Below are 19,629 nucleotides of genomic sequence, written 5' to 3' on the forward strand. Positions count from 1 at the left end.
CCAGTGTCTTGTGGTTCAGGTGTTCCCAGTAAGGGCCTGGTGAAGGTTCAGCCATTTGGTCTGCCTTTTAGGAAGTAGAATTTTATGGTACCATTGCCGTTTGGATCTAGATTTGTGTTTCCCACCCCTTCGATGCCCTCTCCTCCCTCCACCTCCATCCTAGACTTCTTTTTAAAATAGAGCTATTACTCATTTTCCTGACAATATTGGAATATTTTCTTATTTTAAAATTCTTTAATCAAGATTGCATTTTCTTACTTTCAAAATTTACTTGTATTGGTATAGTGTGTGCAACCTGAAAGTTTGATCTGTTGTATTTACATATGTAATGGAATTAAGCATGAATTGAGTTCTAGCTGCTTGAGTGTATTGTTCTATTTTTCAATATAACAAACACTGAGAGCTGCTAAAGAAATATACCTCCAGATTTCTGGGGTGGCACAGCCTCCTCAAGTTTCCAGTGCTGGCAGAAATTCTTGAAAACTGTTTCAGAAATGCTGTGCTCTGCTCTGAAAACACATTTAAGAGGAGAACTCTGTGGCTTGCATCACAATGGTCTGTGCCTACAGCCGGTCCCAAGAAGCTTCACTTATCTATACAGCATTTCCCAGCTAATGAGCTCGTTGTGCTTAGAATCCATCTGTAGAGTTGCATTGTGCTTTTCCATAGGAAAGTATGCTGAATGGTATTTAGTTTTGCAAGTGAGCATTCACCATCTGTTTACATTGTGCTTGTGTCTGAACACTAAGATGACACAAGGCAACAGGACATTTAAGCAGCCCTGTACAGCAGCAGGCCCCCACATCCCAGTCTTTGTACAGAGCCAAGGAGGAAGGCTTGAGAAGGAATTGCCCCTTAAATATGCCTCAGAAGATTGGGGGTCCTGAATGTGATCAGTTCTAATAAAAGTCTATTGCTATGAAAAGGGGTCCTTGCCACTGACCCCTGACTTTTGTCTCTTTTGAGTGTTGTGTTTGTGTTGATCATCCTTTATGTAGACTGCTGGTCCTTAGAGACCCCTCCTTGTCTGTGGACGGTGCATCCTTACGCTCAACTCTTGTTTAGCTGAGTGGAAAAGGGAAAACTAAGGGATATTAAAATGTGAAAAAAGAAAAAAATGATAATTTTGGCAGTTTGTTTTGCCTCACTTTGAAGGAAATAGTGTGAAAGGCAGGTGGGAATGGAAAGATCAGATTCCCTAGAATGCTCATCTGTCTCTCCTTGAGGTGGGATGGTTCTCTACAGGGGGATGCCCTTGGTTGCCCAGCTGAATGTCTCATTTGCCCTTCATACCATCTTCCCATTCCACCACTCTGCATCTGGGGGCTGGCGAGCAGATTGCGCTGACAAAACTCTATGCTTGGGCTGCTTTTGACTGGATCCACAGGTAGAGGGGACCTGGTCTCTGTGCTGGCCCCACTTCTTATACAGTGTTGATGGCTAGCTCCTTCATTTTTCAGAGGCTATAGCTCTTGTCCAGTGGCCCCAGCAGTCTGGGTCATCTAACTGTTTCCTTTGTCTCCTCAGTCCCAGGGGGTATATGGGACTGTGGACTGTGATTAACCAGGATTTCTTTAAACCTCTGTAGATTGTCTCTTTAAAAAATTTTCTGTGACTCCTTAGTTTTCTTTTTTATTAGTATATATTCATTGTACAAAATAATTACACATGACCCTCTCTTGCCATACCCCCAACTAGTCTCTTCTTCCCAAGTAGCCCCTTTGCTTCTTTCATGTTTTCCATGAAATCACAGACTTTTCAGGATGCAATCTGTTTCTTACTGAGATCCAGACATTGCTGCCCACCCAGATAACCTTCCTCTTGCCTTTCTAAGTGGCACTCAGATTTTCCTTTGACAACCCATTCTTCCCTTGCTATGTAGCAACTTCATGATTTGGATGGGTTTCATATCTGTCCTACAAAGCCAAAAACAAGACCCATCCTTGTCACCCAAGGGATTGGTTGAAGAATGGTCAGTATGACCAGCAGATGACCATTGCCCATCTGTGTCCCATGATGTCCTGTCTAGAGTGATCATTCAGCCTGGCATAACACAGTAGCTAAGGAAGTTTGTCTGGTTGCTAAGTTAAATAATTGCCATTCTCCTCGCTAGATCCAAGAGCAGAAACACACAGCACTGGCTGTAGCTGGCAGAAAGCAGAGTTGCCATTGGAAGCAGGACTTACAGGGGCACTGTGAGAAGCTGGGTTGTAGCACCATCAAACTCCACAGCTGGCCTCCCTCAAGTCCCATTTTCCCATTGGCCTCCATTTCCTTTTTTTGTTTTATTCATTTCAAGTTGGTTCTTACTCTGCTACCAACCAATAGAAGCCTAGCAAGAATTATTATAGTTTTTGTTTTTTTAAGGTGGTGTCATGTTTTAGCCCAGGCTGACATGGAATTCACCATGTAGTTTCAGGCTAGCTGCGAACTCACAGTGGTCCTCCTACCTCTGTCTCCTGAGTTTTGCCATTAAGGTTGTGAGCCACCACAGCCAGAAAGAATTTTGATAAAATTATAAAATCTCAGCTTTTCTTCTGACAGATGGGCTCCTAATACATTTCAAACACCTTACATTTCATAGAAACCACTGCTCCAGTGCAGACAGCTATTTTTGTTATGCATGTCTTAATTATATTGACTATATAAAATGTGCCCAAGGAAGTTTGGCTTCTATTCCAATGTCCCCTCCACCAATCTATATATGTTCTGTGTTCTTTTTTTTTTCTTTTGACTTCAGTTCCTTCAAATCCCTAATATTTAGGACATTATTCAGAGTTTCTGATCATGTTGATTATTTTCCTCTTGCCATACTGTGTTTCTTAAAATGTGGATTACTAGCTTAAGTCTGGTGATCTGACTGAGAACTCCCATGCCCAGACAGAATGGATTTCTCTTTCTCTTGGATATCTATAATACTACTACTATCTGGTTTTTTTTTTTTTTGTACAAATTATTGCCTGGGATTGCATAAAGAACATAAAATCAAAACTTCTTACTACTGTTTTGTTGATACAGAAACAAATGTAAGTTTAATGTTGAGTATGTTCCCCAAGGTCATTATTCAGCTAATTAGATATAGAGTAGCAACTAATGTGTTTGATTCCAAAGCTCATATTCTTATCTCACATTAAATTATACCCACAATTCTCCCCCCACACTGTATTGTTAGTGTTGCAAAGGGCAAGGATCATGTCATATCACCCTTTGCATAATCAGAATTTAACCTATAACTTGACAAGATATGTAGCATAGAAATGGCTATCCACCTTTTGTGTTCTCAAGTCCTGCACTGCAGTTAGTGTGTCTGATGGAGCAAGGTCTCCTGGTGGGTTTGCTGGATGAATAAATTTTGCACTGGAGGATTGGTTTTATTCAACAGTGAAATTATCCCATTCACTAAATACTTACTCAGTAAACTGTGCCTTCTGAGTATGTTGAAAATTATAAACAATTTGTCCAGAAAAGTACTGTTACACATAGGTACACAAAAACCTGCATATAATTTCAGGGATTATGGCTCTCCTGTGGCTTCTCTAGAGGACTGTAGACCAGGTGGTACAGTGTTATTCAGGTCATGTCTTGGAATATCACCTGAGTAGCAGTTGCCTTCTCCTTGTGGTGATAAAACACCTGACCAGGGGCTGGAGAGATGGCTTAGCAGTTAAGGGCTTGCCTGTGAAGACTAAGGACACTGGTTCAAAGCTCAATTCCCCAGGACCCACATTAGCCAGATGCACAAGGGGCACAGGCATCTGGAGTTCGTTTGCAGTGGCCTGGCAGCCCTGGTGTACTCATTCTCTCTCTCTCTCTCTCTCTCTGTATCTATCTGCCTCTTTCTCTCTATTGCTCTCAGATAAATAAAAATGCACCAAAAAAATTAAAAACGAAACAAACAAACAAAAAAAACCCACACCTGACCAGGACCAGCTTATGAAAGGAAAGGGTTTATTTCCAGCTTAGGGGCTCAAGGGGATGTTTAATCCTGGCAGGGAGAGCATGGCAAGAGCAGACGGCTGTGTGCCACATTTCATCAGCAGGGAGGAAGTAGAAGCTGGATGTGACACAAGGAACTGGGTTATAACACCCTAGTGCCCACACCTAGTGACACACCTCCTCCATTTCTACCTCCCAAAGGCTCCACACCTGGGAATTAAATGAGACCATGGTGATACACCTTTCATTCAAACCATATCAGGCCAGTAATTTGCAATTTGAGAGTGATGTTTCCTCTTGGTTAAAGCTGTGTGTTTTGGCAGTAAATCACAGCTGATGCGTATTTTAAATTTGTCCCATTGTGGTAAAGTTCACTTTAATTTACTGTGAAGTAGTGTCTACGGCAGTGGAACTTTTCCCATTATAGTTGATAAAGATTCCCAGGGGAGATACTTGGAGGACTATCCTGTTCCTTTTAAAGCATTCTGTCTATTCATTTACTCATTTATGTAAGTACAAATTCAAGGTTCCTATTCTGTTCAGGGAGTTGTACTCTATGTATATCATGGTTTTGATGCTTTTGTTGTTTTGAGATTTGGTCAGCAGGAGCTTTAGGTGGCTCCTTTTGTCCTCTTTGTGATTTAGCTTTTTGTTTTGTAAGTTTTAAATATTTTATTTATTTATTTATTTATTTATTTATTTATTTATTTATTTGAGAGAGACAGACACAGAAAGAAAGAAAGAGAGAGGGAGAGAGAGAGAATGGGCGTGCCAGGGCTTCCAGCCTCTGCAAACGAACTCCAGACGCCTGCGCCCCCTTGTGCATCTGGTTAACGTGGGACCTGGGGAACCAAGCCTCGAACCGGGGTCCTTAGGCTTCACAGGCAAGCACTTAACCACTAAGCCATCTCCCCAGCCCTATTTATTTATTTGTTTGACAAAGAAAGTGGTGGGGGAAGAGAGAGAGAATGGGTGCACCAGGGCCTCCAGCCACTACAAACGAACTCCAGACACGTGTGCCCCCATATGCATCTGGCTGACGTGGGTCCTGGGAAATTGTACCTGGGTCCTTTGGCTTTGCAGGCAAATTCCTTAGCCACTAAGACATCCCTCCAGCCCCTTGTTTTGTAAGTTTTAGATGTATAGAAGAAGGTATGAAGATATCACCTGGATTTACCATGTATTCCCTGCCAATTATCTTCTAATGTTAAGCGGGGAAGAGAGAATGAATGTTTGTGTGTGTAGCAGAGGACAATCTTGGGTGGCATCCTCAAGTGCTGTATACTTTTTTTTGAGACAGGCTCCCACTGACCTTTAACTCACCACGTAGTCTAGGTTGGCTGGCCAGCAAACCCCAGGGATCCTCATATCTCAGCCTCTTCAGCACTAGTGTTACAAGCAGGTGTAACCATATCCAGCTTTTAAAAATATGGGTCTGAAGTTGGAACTCAGATTCTCATGGTTGCAAAGCAAGCATTTTACCAAGTAAGCCATATCCTTAGCTCCTAATGTTACATCTTCTATAACCTGGGTACATTAATCCCAATAAAGCAACGTTGGTATATTATTATTAACTAAACTTCAGGCCTCATGTGATTATTATATTAAAATTATTTTTTAGAGGAAAGCTGCACACATAGACACTCTCCCCACTCCAATTCTGCTGAGGGCTTTGGTGGGGTCATTGGTATTCACTGTGGGGACCAAGAGGCTCAGTCAGTCTCTGCAGAGATGGGGAAACATGGCGTCTCAGGCTGTGCCCACCCACCCTGGGGCACAATCTTTCTGGCCCCTCTTCCACGATACCCCCTGAGCCTTGGTGGGTAAGATAGATGTCTGTTTTGGTGTTGCTTTCTCTGTAGATTCTGGATCTTTGTTTTTATGAGGTTTGAGTGATCACAGTGTCTCTGGAATTGGTTTTCAGGCCAGCCATAAGAGCAGCACTCGCGTCATCGCTTCCTCTGTAATGACTTCTGGGCCTGGGGAAGATGAGGTGGAGGTGACACATCTCCTGATAGACAGCCAGTTCTTTCTTCTTGATGTGTTGATGTATCCTTATTCTCCCTTGCATTTTCCTCCATCTGTAAAATAGAATAGACTCATTTGAATTTTACTAGCTTTTCACATTTTTTTTCTCTTCCATAATCCAGCAACAATTCCGTATTTCATGTAGTCCTCTTGTCTCCTTAGTCTTTGTTCGGTGAAAATTTGTCAGATTCTCTTTTTTTATCACCTTGGTAGGTTTGATCCACTATCATCTAGAATATGCCTCAGTTTGTGTTTGTAGGCTTTTTTTGGTTGTTGTTGTTGTTAAATAAGATTAGAGGCATGGGTGCTGGTGATACAACACAAGTGAGGTACCCATCTGACACTGTACTGGAGAGTACATGACATCAACACCTGATTACTGTAATGTTAACCCTGGTCATTTGGTTAAAGTGAGGTCTGCTAAGCCATTCTTCTGTAAAGATGTGATTTATTTGCATTGACTTTTTTCTTTGGAAACAAATTGTGAATTCTAGCACACATGTAAAGGAAAAGTCCTGTGTCGTTTTGACAAGTTCCCCTATTTACCCAGTTCTTCCTTTGTTGATAACACCCATATGCAGCTTATTTTGCAGTTTTTCTGCTCCAACTCTGTAATTATCCATTTCATGAAGACTTCTATATTATATTAAATATTTGTGTCTCACACCCAGGTCATATGTTTAATCATTAACTCTCTCAATGTGACTGTATTTTTATATGGTACTTCTAAGGAAGTAATTAAGGTTAAATAAGGGCATAGGATGGAACCCTGATTTGTTGGGATTAGAATCCTTAGAATAAGGGACTAGAGAGTTTACTTTCCAATGGACTAGAGACCAGCACCTCTCTGGGAATCCTCCATTGGCCAGATGGGGACTGATAAGGCATCCAGCCTAGTGTGCTGAGCAGCTACCAGGTTTTGCACAATCCAATTTACAGATAGCTGTTGTTGGATTGCCCAACTCATATTCTAAACTATCTAGTAACTTCCTCCCCTCTATAATACATATTCATCCTCTCACCTCTAGAAATTCCTGAAGAATACAGTGTTGTTTTCTTTTTTAAAAATTTTTTATTTATTTGAGAGAGAGAGAGAAAGGCAGACAGAGAGAGAGAGAGAGAGAGAGAGAGAGAGAGAGAGAGAGAGAGAGAATGGGCGCACCAGGGCTTCCAGCCACTGCAAACGAACTCCAGACGCGTGCGCCCCCTTGTGCATCTGGCTAACATGGGTCCTGGGGAATTGAACCTTGAATCGGGGTCCACAGGCTTCACAGGCAAGCGCTTAACCGCTAAGCCATCTCTCTAGCCCCACAGTGTTGTTTTCTAATAGTAACCTGATCTTTCCATTCCAGTCACTGGTTTCTTTCAGAGGGAAATTTTACTTAGAAGCAGGGTCTTACAGCTAGGTATTCTCACTGCCATAGACAGACTATTGCTGCTCTCAGTTCCAATTTTTCCACTTGTACAAAAACCTAGAAAATATATCAGTGTATATACACATACATATACATCTATGTGTCTATTGAAAGAAAATTCATACTGATACAACAAATTGTAATCTGGAGGCTGGGAGGATAGCTCAGTGGTAGAGTGCTTGTGTAGGATTCATGGTGTCCCCTTTAATTCCCAGTGCTTAACAAAACAACAAAAGGAATCCACCATCATTCTGAGTTTTTTCCCATTCCATAGTTGTAACTCTGGTTTGTTTTTTGTTGTTGTTGTTGTTGTTGTTGTTTTGTTTTTCAAGGTAGGGTCTTGCCCTGGCCCAGGCTGACCTGGAATTCACTATGTAGTCTTAGGCTGACCTTGAACTCATGGCAATCCTCCTACCTGTGCCTTCCGAGTGCTGGGATTAAAGACATGCACCACCACACCTGGCATAACTTTGTTTTTTAATAGTGGGAAGCCTAGTATTCATTATTATATTAGTTACTTTGGTCACTGTGACCAATACCTGACATCAACAACTTAGGGGGAATTATTTATGTTGACACGACACATGGTTGTGAGCATTCATTCCTTCATGGCTACTGGGTGGGGCAGAGTACCATGGAAGAGTCTACTTATCTCACAGATAGGCAGCTTCAGGAAGCAGGATAACAGGAAGGAGCTAGGGCAAAATAGAACCACAGAGGACACTGAGTCTGCCATGGGAGTAATCTCTTCATTATACCAGTGTCCTTGTGATCTAGCTATGCCTGGAATATCCTCACAGACACTCTCAGAGGTGTGGCATTCCTTAATTCAGTCAAGTTCATAATCACAATTAACTTTAGGTGTTATTTAATCAACCTCCCCCCATTGATCAGCCTCCCATCACTGATGATACCTGCCCTCCTCATGCAGATGCCCAGTTCTCCCAGCTCAGGCTCCATCCTCCTTACTCAGTTGCCCTGCTGATGCCATGGCCTTCTCACTTTGTTTATTTTTATTTATTTATATTTGAGAAAGAGAGAGAATGGGCACACCAGGGCTTCCAGCCACTACAAACTCACTCCAGATCCATGCACCCTCTTGTGCTGGCTAACATGGGTCCTGGGGAATCAGCTTCAAACCAGAGTCCTTAGGCTAAGCCATCTCTCCAGCCCAGACTACTCACTTAGTCTAGAAATGCCTCAGCTTTGAACACACACACACACACACACACACACACACACACACACACACATACACACACACACACACACGGCATCAAAGAGGGAATTTAAAAAGCTGGGAATAAGTGGTTCGGTGTGTGAGAGAGGGGGGAAAAAGAAATAGGTGGTTGATAAAGATATATATACATGTATAAAAATTGTCAAAAAATAAGAAACACTGTGCGAAGCACATATAAGTATACAGTAAGTTACATCTATTAGTAATGCCAGAATTTTGAAGAGACCATAAGGTTTTCTGCCATAATGCTATAATGGTGTGCCACATATATGATGATTATGTTGCATGGTCAGAAGTGATTTTTACAGGTAGAATTAATGTTGCTGGTCAAATGGTGTAGTCTGATAATCTGATTTATATTAAAGCAGTGAGTTCTTGGACTGGTAGCCAAAGAAGATGTCACAGAGCATAGATGTGATTGGGGTTTGAAGATGACATAAAGATGGAGCAACCTCTAGGAGCTAAGAGTGGTCCCTAACTGACAGTCTGCAAGACGTAGGGACTTCAGTTCTACAACCAGCTAATGAATGAAAGTGGATTCTTCCATATGCGAACTGTGGCTGCCCAGTACACCACTGGCAATGGGAAACCCTGGACTGCCATATATCTGGCCTGCAGGACTAGTAGACAGCAAGTGGGTGCTGCCTTAAGCAACTTACTGCATGGCATTTCTTCATAGCTATTGAACCCTAGCACAGAAGTTCATGCAGGTAATACTTAAAATTACTTAGTATACTTGAGAGGAAGAGGTTGTGATTTGTTTTGGCCATTCTTTGGGATGATGGTGAAATTTATCTCTTAGAAATCAGAGATCTCTGACTGTGATATCTGTAAGCAAAAATGGTCCAACGGAAACCTCATAGCTATATGTAATAATGACTAATTTTAGGTATGGGAATTTTTTCTTTAGCAGAAGTTAGTTTTGCATTAGGTTAGGGTAGAGTATATTTTCAAGATTTCTTTTGTACTTTTAACACATATTAGTTTATATTAAGACTGGAAAAATGTCAAAAGTGAGTTCATGAAGCATCTGCACAGCAAACATTGAAGGGTGCTTATGCTCAGTGCTGTGCTGGGTGGAAGAGAGCTGTGTATAAGCAAGGTGTCCACTGCATTTGCTTCCCTTCAACCTACCATCTAGTGAAAATTCAGACGGATTAGCAGTTAAAATATGGAAGACAAGCCAGGCATTGTGGCACATGCCTTAATCCCAACACTTGGGAGGCAAAGGTAAGAGGATCACCAGGAGTTTGAGGCCACCTTGAGAATACATAGTGAATTCCAGCTGAGCCTGGGCTAGAGCAAGACCCTACCTCAAAAAACTAAACCAAAACAGACAGACAAACAAACAAAAAAAGAGAGGCAGAGGAAGGTGAAATAAAGAAATACAAGGAGAAAAAAGAAGACTTAAGCATATCAAGAGACTCCTTAGGGAAACTCCCAATGAACGAAGCTTGGGGAAGAGGCAAGGTAGAATATCTGTAGAAGTACCAACAAGGATGGTCTAAAAGATGAGGGAAAAAAATGTTCAAAGTGAGTTGACCATGACTGAGCAGAAGGTTTGAGATGGATAATGGGAAAAATACAAGGCTAGCACATTAAGCAGACAGAACTAGATGAATAAAAGTTTGTAGGCAAAATTAGGGAGATGGTAACTTATTCTAAGGAAAATGAGGTTCTACTGAAATACTTAATGGAGTGACACAGTCAGATGTTGCTGTTTTTGTTTTTTCCTTCCAGGAATTTTCAGGGTAGGCTTTTTAACTTTATCCTCACCCTGACTCCTGTTCTAGGGTTAGTGGCCCAGTGATGCAGGAAACTATAGGGAAGTGATAGGAACAAATAGTTTCTAAGCTTTATTTTCATTAACAGTGACATTCAAGGGCTGGAGGATGGCTTAGCAGTTAAGGCATTTGCCTGCAAAGCCAAAGGACCCAGCTTTAATTCCCCAGGACCCACGTTAGCCAGATACATAAGGGAGCGCACACATCTGGAGACTGTTTGCAGTGGCTGGAGGCCCTGGTGTGTCCATTCATCCCCCCCCCCACCTTTCTCTGTCAAAAAAAAATGACACTCAAGATAGTGACAATATCTAAGGGTTCATGGTTGGCGGTAAGGTCTGACTATCAGCCAGTATCAAATCACAGCTCCACATCATACTGTCTGAACAAGTCACTAACTTCTTTAGGACTCAATGTCCTCATCTTTAAAATCCAGATTAAAAAACAGTCAACTTTTATGGTTGTGACAGTTAAATGAAATAATGTCTATAAAGTGTCTGGGATCAGCAAATTACTATTGTTTTACTAATAAAAAATGCTGAAGCTGCATCTTGAGATCCTGAACTCTGGGATGCAGACCTGCTGCAGCACCTTTCTTCTTTTTCTTTCTTTTACCCAATAAAACTTTGCCTCACACAAAAAGCTGAAAGTTGTAAAATTATTTTAGAACAAGCAAAAGTGTTTCCAAGGCAAAAATTGATATTCAATAAACTTTTTTGTAAAACTGAAAGCAGTTAAAATTTTATCCATGTTAAAATTGATGCCACATCTCAACTAATATCATAAAAGGTAAAACATATTAAGTCCTTTGTTGGGCCTAAAGTAGCATTTTCTGGGGTAAAACATATAATGCAGTTTTAAGCAAAGAACTAAATAACATAAACAAGATACCATGTATCAGCAGTTCAAATAGGAATTGCAAGATCATCAGTATGAATACGGTATTTATCTCAATAGATGCAGAAAGAACATTAAACAAGTTTTAATATTATTCACAAGAAATAATAAAAATAGTAAGCAGGTATGGAAAAATACTGCCTAAACTTTAAGACAATCTAGAAAAGCAGAAAGTAATTGTGGCTGGAGAGATGGCTTAGCAGTTCAGGTGCTTGCCTGCAAAGCCTAAGGATCCAAGGTTGATTTCCAATATCCATGTAAGCCAGATGTACAAGGTGGCACATGCATCTGGAGTTCATTTGCAGTGGCTAGAGGCCCTGGCATGCCCTTCCTCTGTCTGCCTCTTCCTCTCTCTTTTTCCCTCTTTCTCTCTCAAGTAATTAAATAAATAAATATTGTCTGTGAAAAAAAGTAATTATATTTAGTGGTAAAATACTGACTCACAACTTTCCCCAAGATTAAGAACAATACTGGGAGAGTGGGGGCTTGAGAGATGGCTTAGTGGTTAAAGGTGCTTGCTTGCAAAGCCTGATGGACCAGGACTCCCCAGAACCCACATACAGCCACATACACAAAGTGGCCCATGTATTTGGAGTTCATTTGCAGTGGCAAGAGGCCCTGGCACACATATTCTCTCTTCCTCTCTTTCTCCTTGAAAATAAATAAATAAAAATGTTTGTTAAAAAAGTAAAGGGGCTGGGCTGGAGAGATGGCTTAGCGGTTAAGCGCTTGCCTGTGAAGCCTAAGAACCCGGTTCGAGGCTCAGTTCCCCAGGACCCACGTAAGCCAGATGCATAAGGGGGCGCACGCGTCTGGAGTTCGTTTGCAGAGGCTGGAAGCCCTGGCGCGCCCATTCCCTCTCTCCCTCCCTCTATCTGTCTTTCTCTCTGTCTCTGTCGCTCTCAAATAAATAAATAAAAAAAAAATTAAAAAAAAAAAAGTAAAGGGGCTGGAGAGATAGATGGCCAAGTGGTTAAGGCACTTGCCTGCAAAGTCCAAGGACCCAAGTTTGATCCACCAGAACCCACGTAATGTCTTTCTCTTTATAAATAAGTAAATAAATAAATTTATTTATTATTTATTTATTTATTTATTTTGTTGTTCATTTTCATTTATTGAGAGTGACAGAGAAAGAGAGAGAGAGAGAGAGAGAGAAAGGTAGATAGGTAGAGAGAGAGAGAGAGAGAGAGAGAATGGGCATGCCAGGGCTTCTAGCCACTGCAAATGAACTCCAGATGCGTGCGCCCCCTTGTGCATCTGGCTAATGTGGGTTCTGGGGAATATCGAGCCTCGAACCGGGGTCCTTAGGCTTCACAGGCAAGCGCTTAACCGCTAAGCCATCTCTCCAGCCCAGTAAATAAATTTTTAAAAAAGAGATTCAGTACTGGCATCGTGACACTGTCCTGGAAATCCTGATTAGCTCAACTTACCTAAATAAGTAATACATGCAGATTAAAATATTAAAACTGTGGGCTAGAAGGATGGCTTAGCGGTTAAGGCATTTGCCTGTAAAGCCAAAAGGACCCAGGTTTGATTTCCCCAGGACCCACGCTAGCCAGATGCACAAGAGGGAACATGCATCTGGAGTTTGTTTACAGTTGCTGGAGGCCCTGGCGTGCCCATTCTCTCTCTTTCCCTCTTTCTCTGTCAAATAAATAAATAAAAATCAAAAAGTATTTAAAAAATTAAAACTGTCTCTTTGCAGACAATATGATTATCTATATAGGAAATTTAAAAATTTACAAATAAGTGGTTAGAATTGAATAAAATTTACAAGGTAGGTGCATGGTTGATATATAAATATTAGTGACATTTTTATATAGTAGCAATAGTTAAAAATTTGAAAATTAATGTAAAATCTGGGCATGGTGGCACATACCTTTAGTCTCAGCATTCTGGAAGCTAAGGTAGGACCACTGAGTTTGAATCCAGCCTGGGGCTACAGACTGAGTTCCAGGTCAGCCTGGGCTAGAGTGAAACCCTACCTTGAAAAACACAATAACAACAACAATAAGAAAGGAAATCAATGTATAGTAATATAAAACTATGAACTGTGATACAACAGTGAATCAAATAAAAGATGTAAAACTCTTGATACTGAAACTTATAAATATTTCGAAAGAACTTAAGACAAAAAAATGAAAGACATTCCATATTTATGAATGGGGAAGCTTAGTATTTCTACCCCAGCTTCTGCTTTTTGTTGAAACCATTTTAATTTTTGACAACCTTACCCATGTGTATAATGTATTTTGATCATATTTAACCCTCATCACCCTCTCTTATCCCCTCACATTTCCCAAACCTCTTCTTTCCAACTAATTCCCTTCCTACTCGTGTGTGTGTGTGTGTGTGTGTGTGTGTGTGTGAGAGAGAGAGAGAGAGAGAGAGAGAGAGAGAGACACCTAGGGAGTTCAGTTATGGTTGCTTGTGTAAGCATAGGAGAAAGTTACTGATTAGAGTATGGGCAACTACAACCACTCGAGAGCATGACCGCCCTGCCACCAGCAACTACTTCTTGTCAGTAGAGAGAGATTCCAGCTTCTTCAGACTGTGTTTTGCGGCCTCACATGGGCTCACATAACTGAATGTGGGGCCTATAGAAATGTGGCACCAAGCTGGAGGTGGTGGAACATGCCTTTAATCCCAGCACTCGGGAGGCAGAGGCAGGAGGAGCGCCATGAGTTCCAGGCCACCCTGAGACTACATAGTGAATTCCAGGTCAGCCTGGGCTACAGCGAGACCCTATCTCAAAAAAAAAAAAAATTAAATAAGTAAATAAATAAATAGTAATGTGGTACCAGTAATAGATTTCTGAAGGCACAATGACTAAAAATGAGCTCAGGGCTGGAGAGATGGCTTAGCGGTTAAGCGCTTGCCTGTGAAGCCTAAGGACCCTGGTTCGAGGCTCGGTTCCCCAGGTCCCACGTTAGCCAGATGCACAAGGGGGCGCACGCGTCTGGAGTTCATTTGCAGAGGCTGGAAGCCCTGGTGCGCCCATTCTCTCTCTCTCTCTCTCTATCTGCCTCTTTCTCTCTGTCCATTGCTCTCAAATAAATAAATAAAAATAAACAAAAAAATTAAAAATGAGCTCAAAATCAAACACACCATGAATCCAAGGTGTTCCTGGCAGTGAGTGATTGCCTGCCTTGAATCATGTGACTTCACTTGCAGCTGTGGCTTGAACATGAGATGTTCGCTTTGTACCATGTATGCCGGAGTGTCATGTAACATCATGCAACACCCCTGTATGCTGCCCAAAGCACCTGTGCTTAGATATAAGACTACTGTGTATTAGGACTTGTAGTGTGTTTATTGTACATAAAAAATTTTCTGTTCCTATAGCAATATATTTTTATTATGAAAAGTAGGGATTTTTAATCTTTTCCTAATGTCATTCCTCAGCATGTGAGTATCAAATTAGAATATCTTTGGAATATGTTATGTTAACATGTTTGACTTTAAGAATTGCTGTTTGATGCGCCGGGCATAGTGGCGCACGCCTTTAATGCCAGCACTCGGGAAGCAGAGGTAGGAGGATTGCCGAGAGTTCGAGGCCACCCTGAGACTACATAGTGAATTCCAGGTCAGCCTGAGCCAGAGTGAGACCCTACCTCGAAAAACCAAAAAAAAAAAAAAAAAAAAAAAAAAAATGTTGTTTGAGTTGTTGCCAAGTTTCCTAACATTTTTTCAGTGAATTTTGATTTGGGATTAGGACATAATTTTCAACAATTTATGAAATGGCATGAACATCCTTTTGTCAGTTTTATACTGTATGCTTATGTGAAGTGGTATTTTCAGCATTGACAGTTATAGAGTCAAAGTATTCATCAACTCTGACAAAGGTTGATGATTCTCTACACCCTTCAGTATCAAATATTTAGCCAAGACCTAATTCTTCTTTTCTTTGGTTTTTTCAAGGTAGGGTCTCACTCTAGCCCAGGCTGACCTGGAATTCACTATGGAGTCTCAGGTGGCCTCGAATTCACGGCGATCCTCCTACCTCTGCCTCCCAAGTGCTGGGATTAAAGGTGTGCACCACCACGCCCGGCAAGATCTAATTCTTTATATAAAACCACGAAGACATGCATCTCATTAGTATGTAAATCTGCTTTCATCTTTAATAAATGGTAAAATAATTTGCATACCAACAGTTATTTTAAAATAAATTTCTTGGATCTGGAGAGATGGCTCGGCAGTAAAAGCACTTGCTGCACAAGTATAAGGCCTAAGAGGGACTAAGGTCATCTGAGTTTGAGTCCCCAGCCCCCAGGTAAATAGCTGGGCATGGCCACACATGCCTGCAACCTCAGTCGTGTATGAGCAATTAAGGAGGACACCCAATGTTTTCCTCTGGCCTCTACTTGCACCCACATAGGACACATATGTGCACATACCACACACATATGTATAACACTACACATACTCAGAAAATTTCCTTATGATTTACTATCAGTAAACATGTAGTTTGTATACCCATTTTATATGCCTAAGATTGCATCAATATTTTGCAAGTAGAGAAAGTTTAAGAAGCCCTGGTATAGGTATCGATTGCTAGTCAGGTTTTCCACTGCTGTGACAAAATACCTGAGAAAAGCACTTTGAAGGAGGAAAGATTTTGGCTCACAGTTTCAGAGGTTTTGGCTCCATTCTTATGGCCTAGGGTGAGGCAGGCATGGTGGAAGGGCATAGCAGAGGAATCTACTCTCCTCATGGCCCCTAAAAAGCAGACAGAGAGAGGAGAGGGGCTAGGGGCAATATTTACCTTTCAAAACTTGCTCTCAATGACCCACATCTTCCAGCTAGCTCCTGGTTTCCACCAGCATGGGACAGCTCAGCCTTCGAGAGACATTCCAGATACCCTAGTAGGCTCTTTTTCTCTGAAATTAATACGTTGATCTAAAGTTTACATAGGAATGGAAAGAGCTTTGAATAGGCAAGTTGCTTTTGAAGAAAAAGTTAAAAATCAGACAACCAGATTTGAAAACTACTGTAAACCTGAATTGATATAAATAGTGTAAAAGGAACAGACAAACAGACCAATGGAACAAAACAGAGTGTCCAAGAACTAAGCCTCATAGAACATAGTAATTCACTGAGGCCAAGAATTGTGTTTCCAATAAAGAACGCTGGAAGAAGTTGAATATTCATCAGCCAAAAGTTAGCCACCAACTTGAAGTCACTTAAAAATTCTTTTAAGGTGAATCAAAATGTGTAAATGTCAAGGTGATTTTCCTGAAGAAACAAGTTAGTGATATCTTTATGACCATAAGTAGGTAAACATGAATCATAAACCAGAAAAGAAAATATGATAGGGCTTTGTTAAAATTAATGCATTCTCATAAAAAAGACATAATGAAAAATAGATGTGAGTGGCTAGAAGAAAATACTTGCAATTTTTATATTTGACAATGTGTATCCAAAATTTATAAAGCAATTCTAAGCTGGGCTTGGTGACTCATGCCTGTAGTCCATCCAGCATTTGGGAGGCTGAAGAAGAAGGCTCACGGTGGACATGAGGCCAGCTTGGGTTGTATAGTGTGTTCCAGGACAGCCTGGACTACAGAATAATATATATATATATATATATATATATATATATATATATATATATATATATATATATACACACACACACACACACACACACACACACATATACACACACACACACACATATACACACAAACATACATATATATACACATACACATGTGGAGAGAGAGAGTAATGAATTCTACAAGTTAGAAGATTTTAAACAATTCAGCTGACAAGTAAGCAGAAGATTAGAACAAATATTTCAATTTAGAAAATCCACATGATTTGCCAATAAATAAGTGGCAGGTTCTGTAATACCATTGCGCAGGAATGAGAAACAGCAGAAGACCTCCTCAATACATGTGCATGCCCATCTGAATGGGGAAGACTTAGATGACAGATGATCTCATGGGTTGGTTAGGATGTGGAACACCTGGAAGCCCTGCATGCTGGTAAATGTGTGTATTGTTTCATAAGTTTTAGAAACTGATGATCCTATTAAGAATAAACATCAGCACTTGGGAGGCAGAGGTAGGAGGATGGCTGTGAGTTTGAGGCCACCCTGAGACTACATAGTGAATTCCAGGAGAGCCTGAACTAGAGTGAAACCCTACCTCAAAAAAAAAAAAAAAAAAAAAAAAAAAAAAAAAACATATGCTACACACACACACACATATTCCTTTAAAGATTATGAAATACCTGAGCCCAGCCTAGTATGAAGATGCGCTTTGTGTCTCATAGTGCTGGTCCAAGGCCACAGGCCCACATGTGAGAGTCTCCGTGCTGGCAGAGCACTAAAGCAGTGAGCTGTCACACGAAGAGACAGGGAACCGTCATGTTTGCTTTGCTCTCTCTCCCTCCCCTCTCTTATCTTCTCTCTCTCTCATTGTACCCTACTTCCTCTCCTGTCTTCCTCCTTCTCCTTATAAATCCATCAATATTCAGATTGGAGGTCTACCCTGGTGATCTTATACAAACCTAGTCAACCCTCAGAGATCCCACCTTTAAACACAGATTATTTTTACCCTCTTTTTTTCCCTTCTTAAGTGTTTTTTTTAATTAAATATCTTCACTGTCGCAGTGGATTCTTTATCTTTTTTATTAAGTATAACTTTGTATGGACACATCATGTGTTAGTACCATCATTTCCCTGCTCCCTGACCCCACTGTATGGATGGATGTCCTCAGTGGACTGCTGGTGTTCACTATGCGGTTGTGGGTTATGAGTTGTGCAAGCAGCAGTATGTCATTGTGGTGGGGGTCAGGGTGGGAGCACCTCTGGATAGTCCCTCCCACTCTGGCTCCGTCCCCTCTTCCACAGAATTTATTGAGCCATGGTGGGTGTGTTTTAAGTTACTTTAGTCTTGAGTTGTCAGCAGTTTCTGGATTTCTGCTTTGGTGCATTTTGAGTATCGTGAGTATCTGTTTCCATCACCCTGGCACTGATTGTCAGGCTCGCCATGGAAGCCACACTCTTGCCCATCTTGCTGTGTGGTTCCACCTAGGCCCTGGCTGATGTGCAAGGGTGGCTCGTCTCCTCGGTTCTCGCTGCCTTCTGCTCGCAGTGAGCGTGCTCCTCTGGCGGCTACCTGCTCTCAGTGAGCAGGCTTTCCCTTGCATCTCTGTTTCCACCTTCCTAATATGCCAGTGGGGATTAGATTCTTAGAGGGAACAAAATCACATTCAAATTACAGAATGTACATGTCATTCTATTCACATATTATTTACTCAGAAGTTTTATTCCTGATATTTCTTTTCTAGAAAAAAGTTATTTGAGCTGGAGAGATGGCTTAGTGGTTAAAGATGCTTTCTTGCAAAGCCTGATGTTTCAGGTTCGATTTCCCGGCACCCATGTAAAGCCATATAGATAAAGTGGTGCATGTGTGTGGAGTTTGTTTGCAGAGGCAAGAGGCCCTGGTATACCCATTTCCCTCCCTCTCTCCTCCCTCTCTTCCTTCTTTTTCTCTCTCTCGCCTTGCAAATAAGTAATCAATAAAAATATTTACAAAATGTTATTTATTTATTTGACAGAAAGTATGGGTGAGCCAAGGCCTCCTCCTGCTGTAAATGAACTCCAGACATATATGCCACTTTGTGCATCTGACTCTACATGGGTATTGGGGAATCAAACACCCTGCTAGCCTCCCCTACCCTCAGGTATTGTAAGCAAGTGCCTTTAGCCACTGAGCCATTTCCTCAGTCCCCTGACTTTATTCTTAATGGGTACAAACTAGAAACAACAGCAATGAGGGGATTTGCTTTATTAAAGCTGTATTTGTGTGTGTGTGTTTGTGTGTGCTACTGGGTGTGGTGTGTGTATTTGTATGTGCCCACTTGCTTGCATGGCTGTAGCAGTGTCAGTGTCCCCCTCCATTGCTCATCCAATTGTTCTTTTTTGAGCTGAAGTCTCTTAATAATCCTGAAGGTTGCCATTTCTTCCACAAGTTCCAGGGATTCTCAAGTCTTCACTCCCCTATGGGACTTGGTTCTCAGCCAGATGTGATCTCTCGGGACTCTTCAGGTCCTTGTGTTTGTACAGGAAGTGGTTTTAACCACTGAGCCACCTCTCCAGCCCACAGTTATATAAATATATGTCCAGTAGAAAACAAGAGACAAAACAAAGAATTGAGTGTATCTGGGAACGTGATACATGAGAGAAGTGGTGTTAAATCTTGTATCTGAAATGACACCCACAGATTCTTGTTATAAACACCTGGCCCCCAGCTTGTGGCACTATTTTGGGAGGCTCTGAAAGCTTTGGGAGCTGGGGCCCAGCTGGCCAAAGTAGGTCACC

At 41.4% G+C, this 19,629-nt stretch overlaps 1 protein-coding gene across 2 annotated transcripts in view; it reads left to right on the top strand.

Moving 5' to 3' along the window:
• The window catches only part of Raver2 (ribonucleoprotein, PTB binding 2), a 143,461-nt gene that overhangs the window by 11,226 nt on the left and 112,606 nt on the right, over positions 1-19,629 (top strand). The window lies entirely within an intron of this gene.

The sequence above is a fragment of the Jaculus jaculus genome, chromosome 5, assembly GCF_020740685.1.
Source record: "Jaculus jaculus isolate mJacJac1 chromosome 5, mJacJac1.mat.Y.cur, whole genome shotgun sequence".
NCBI lineage: Eukaryota > Metazoa > Chordata > Mammalia > Rodentia > Dipodidae > Jaculus > Jaculus jaculus.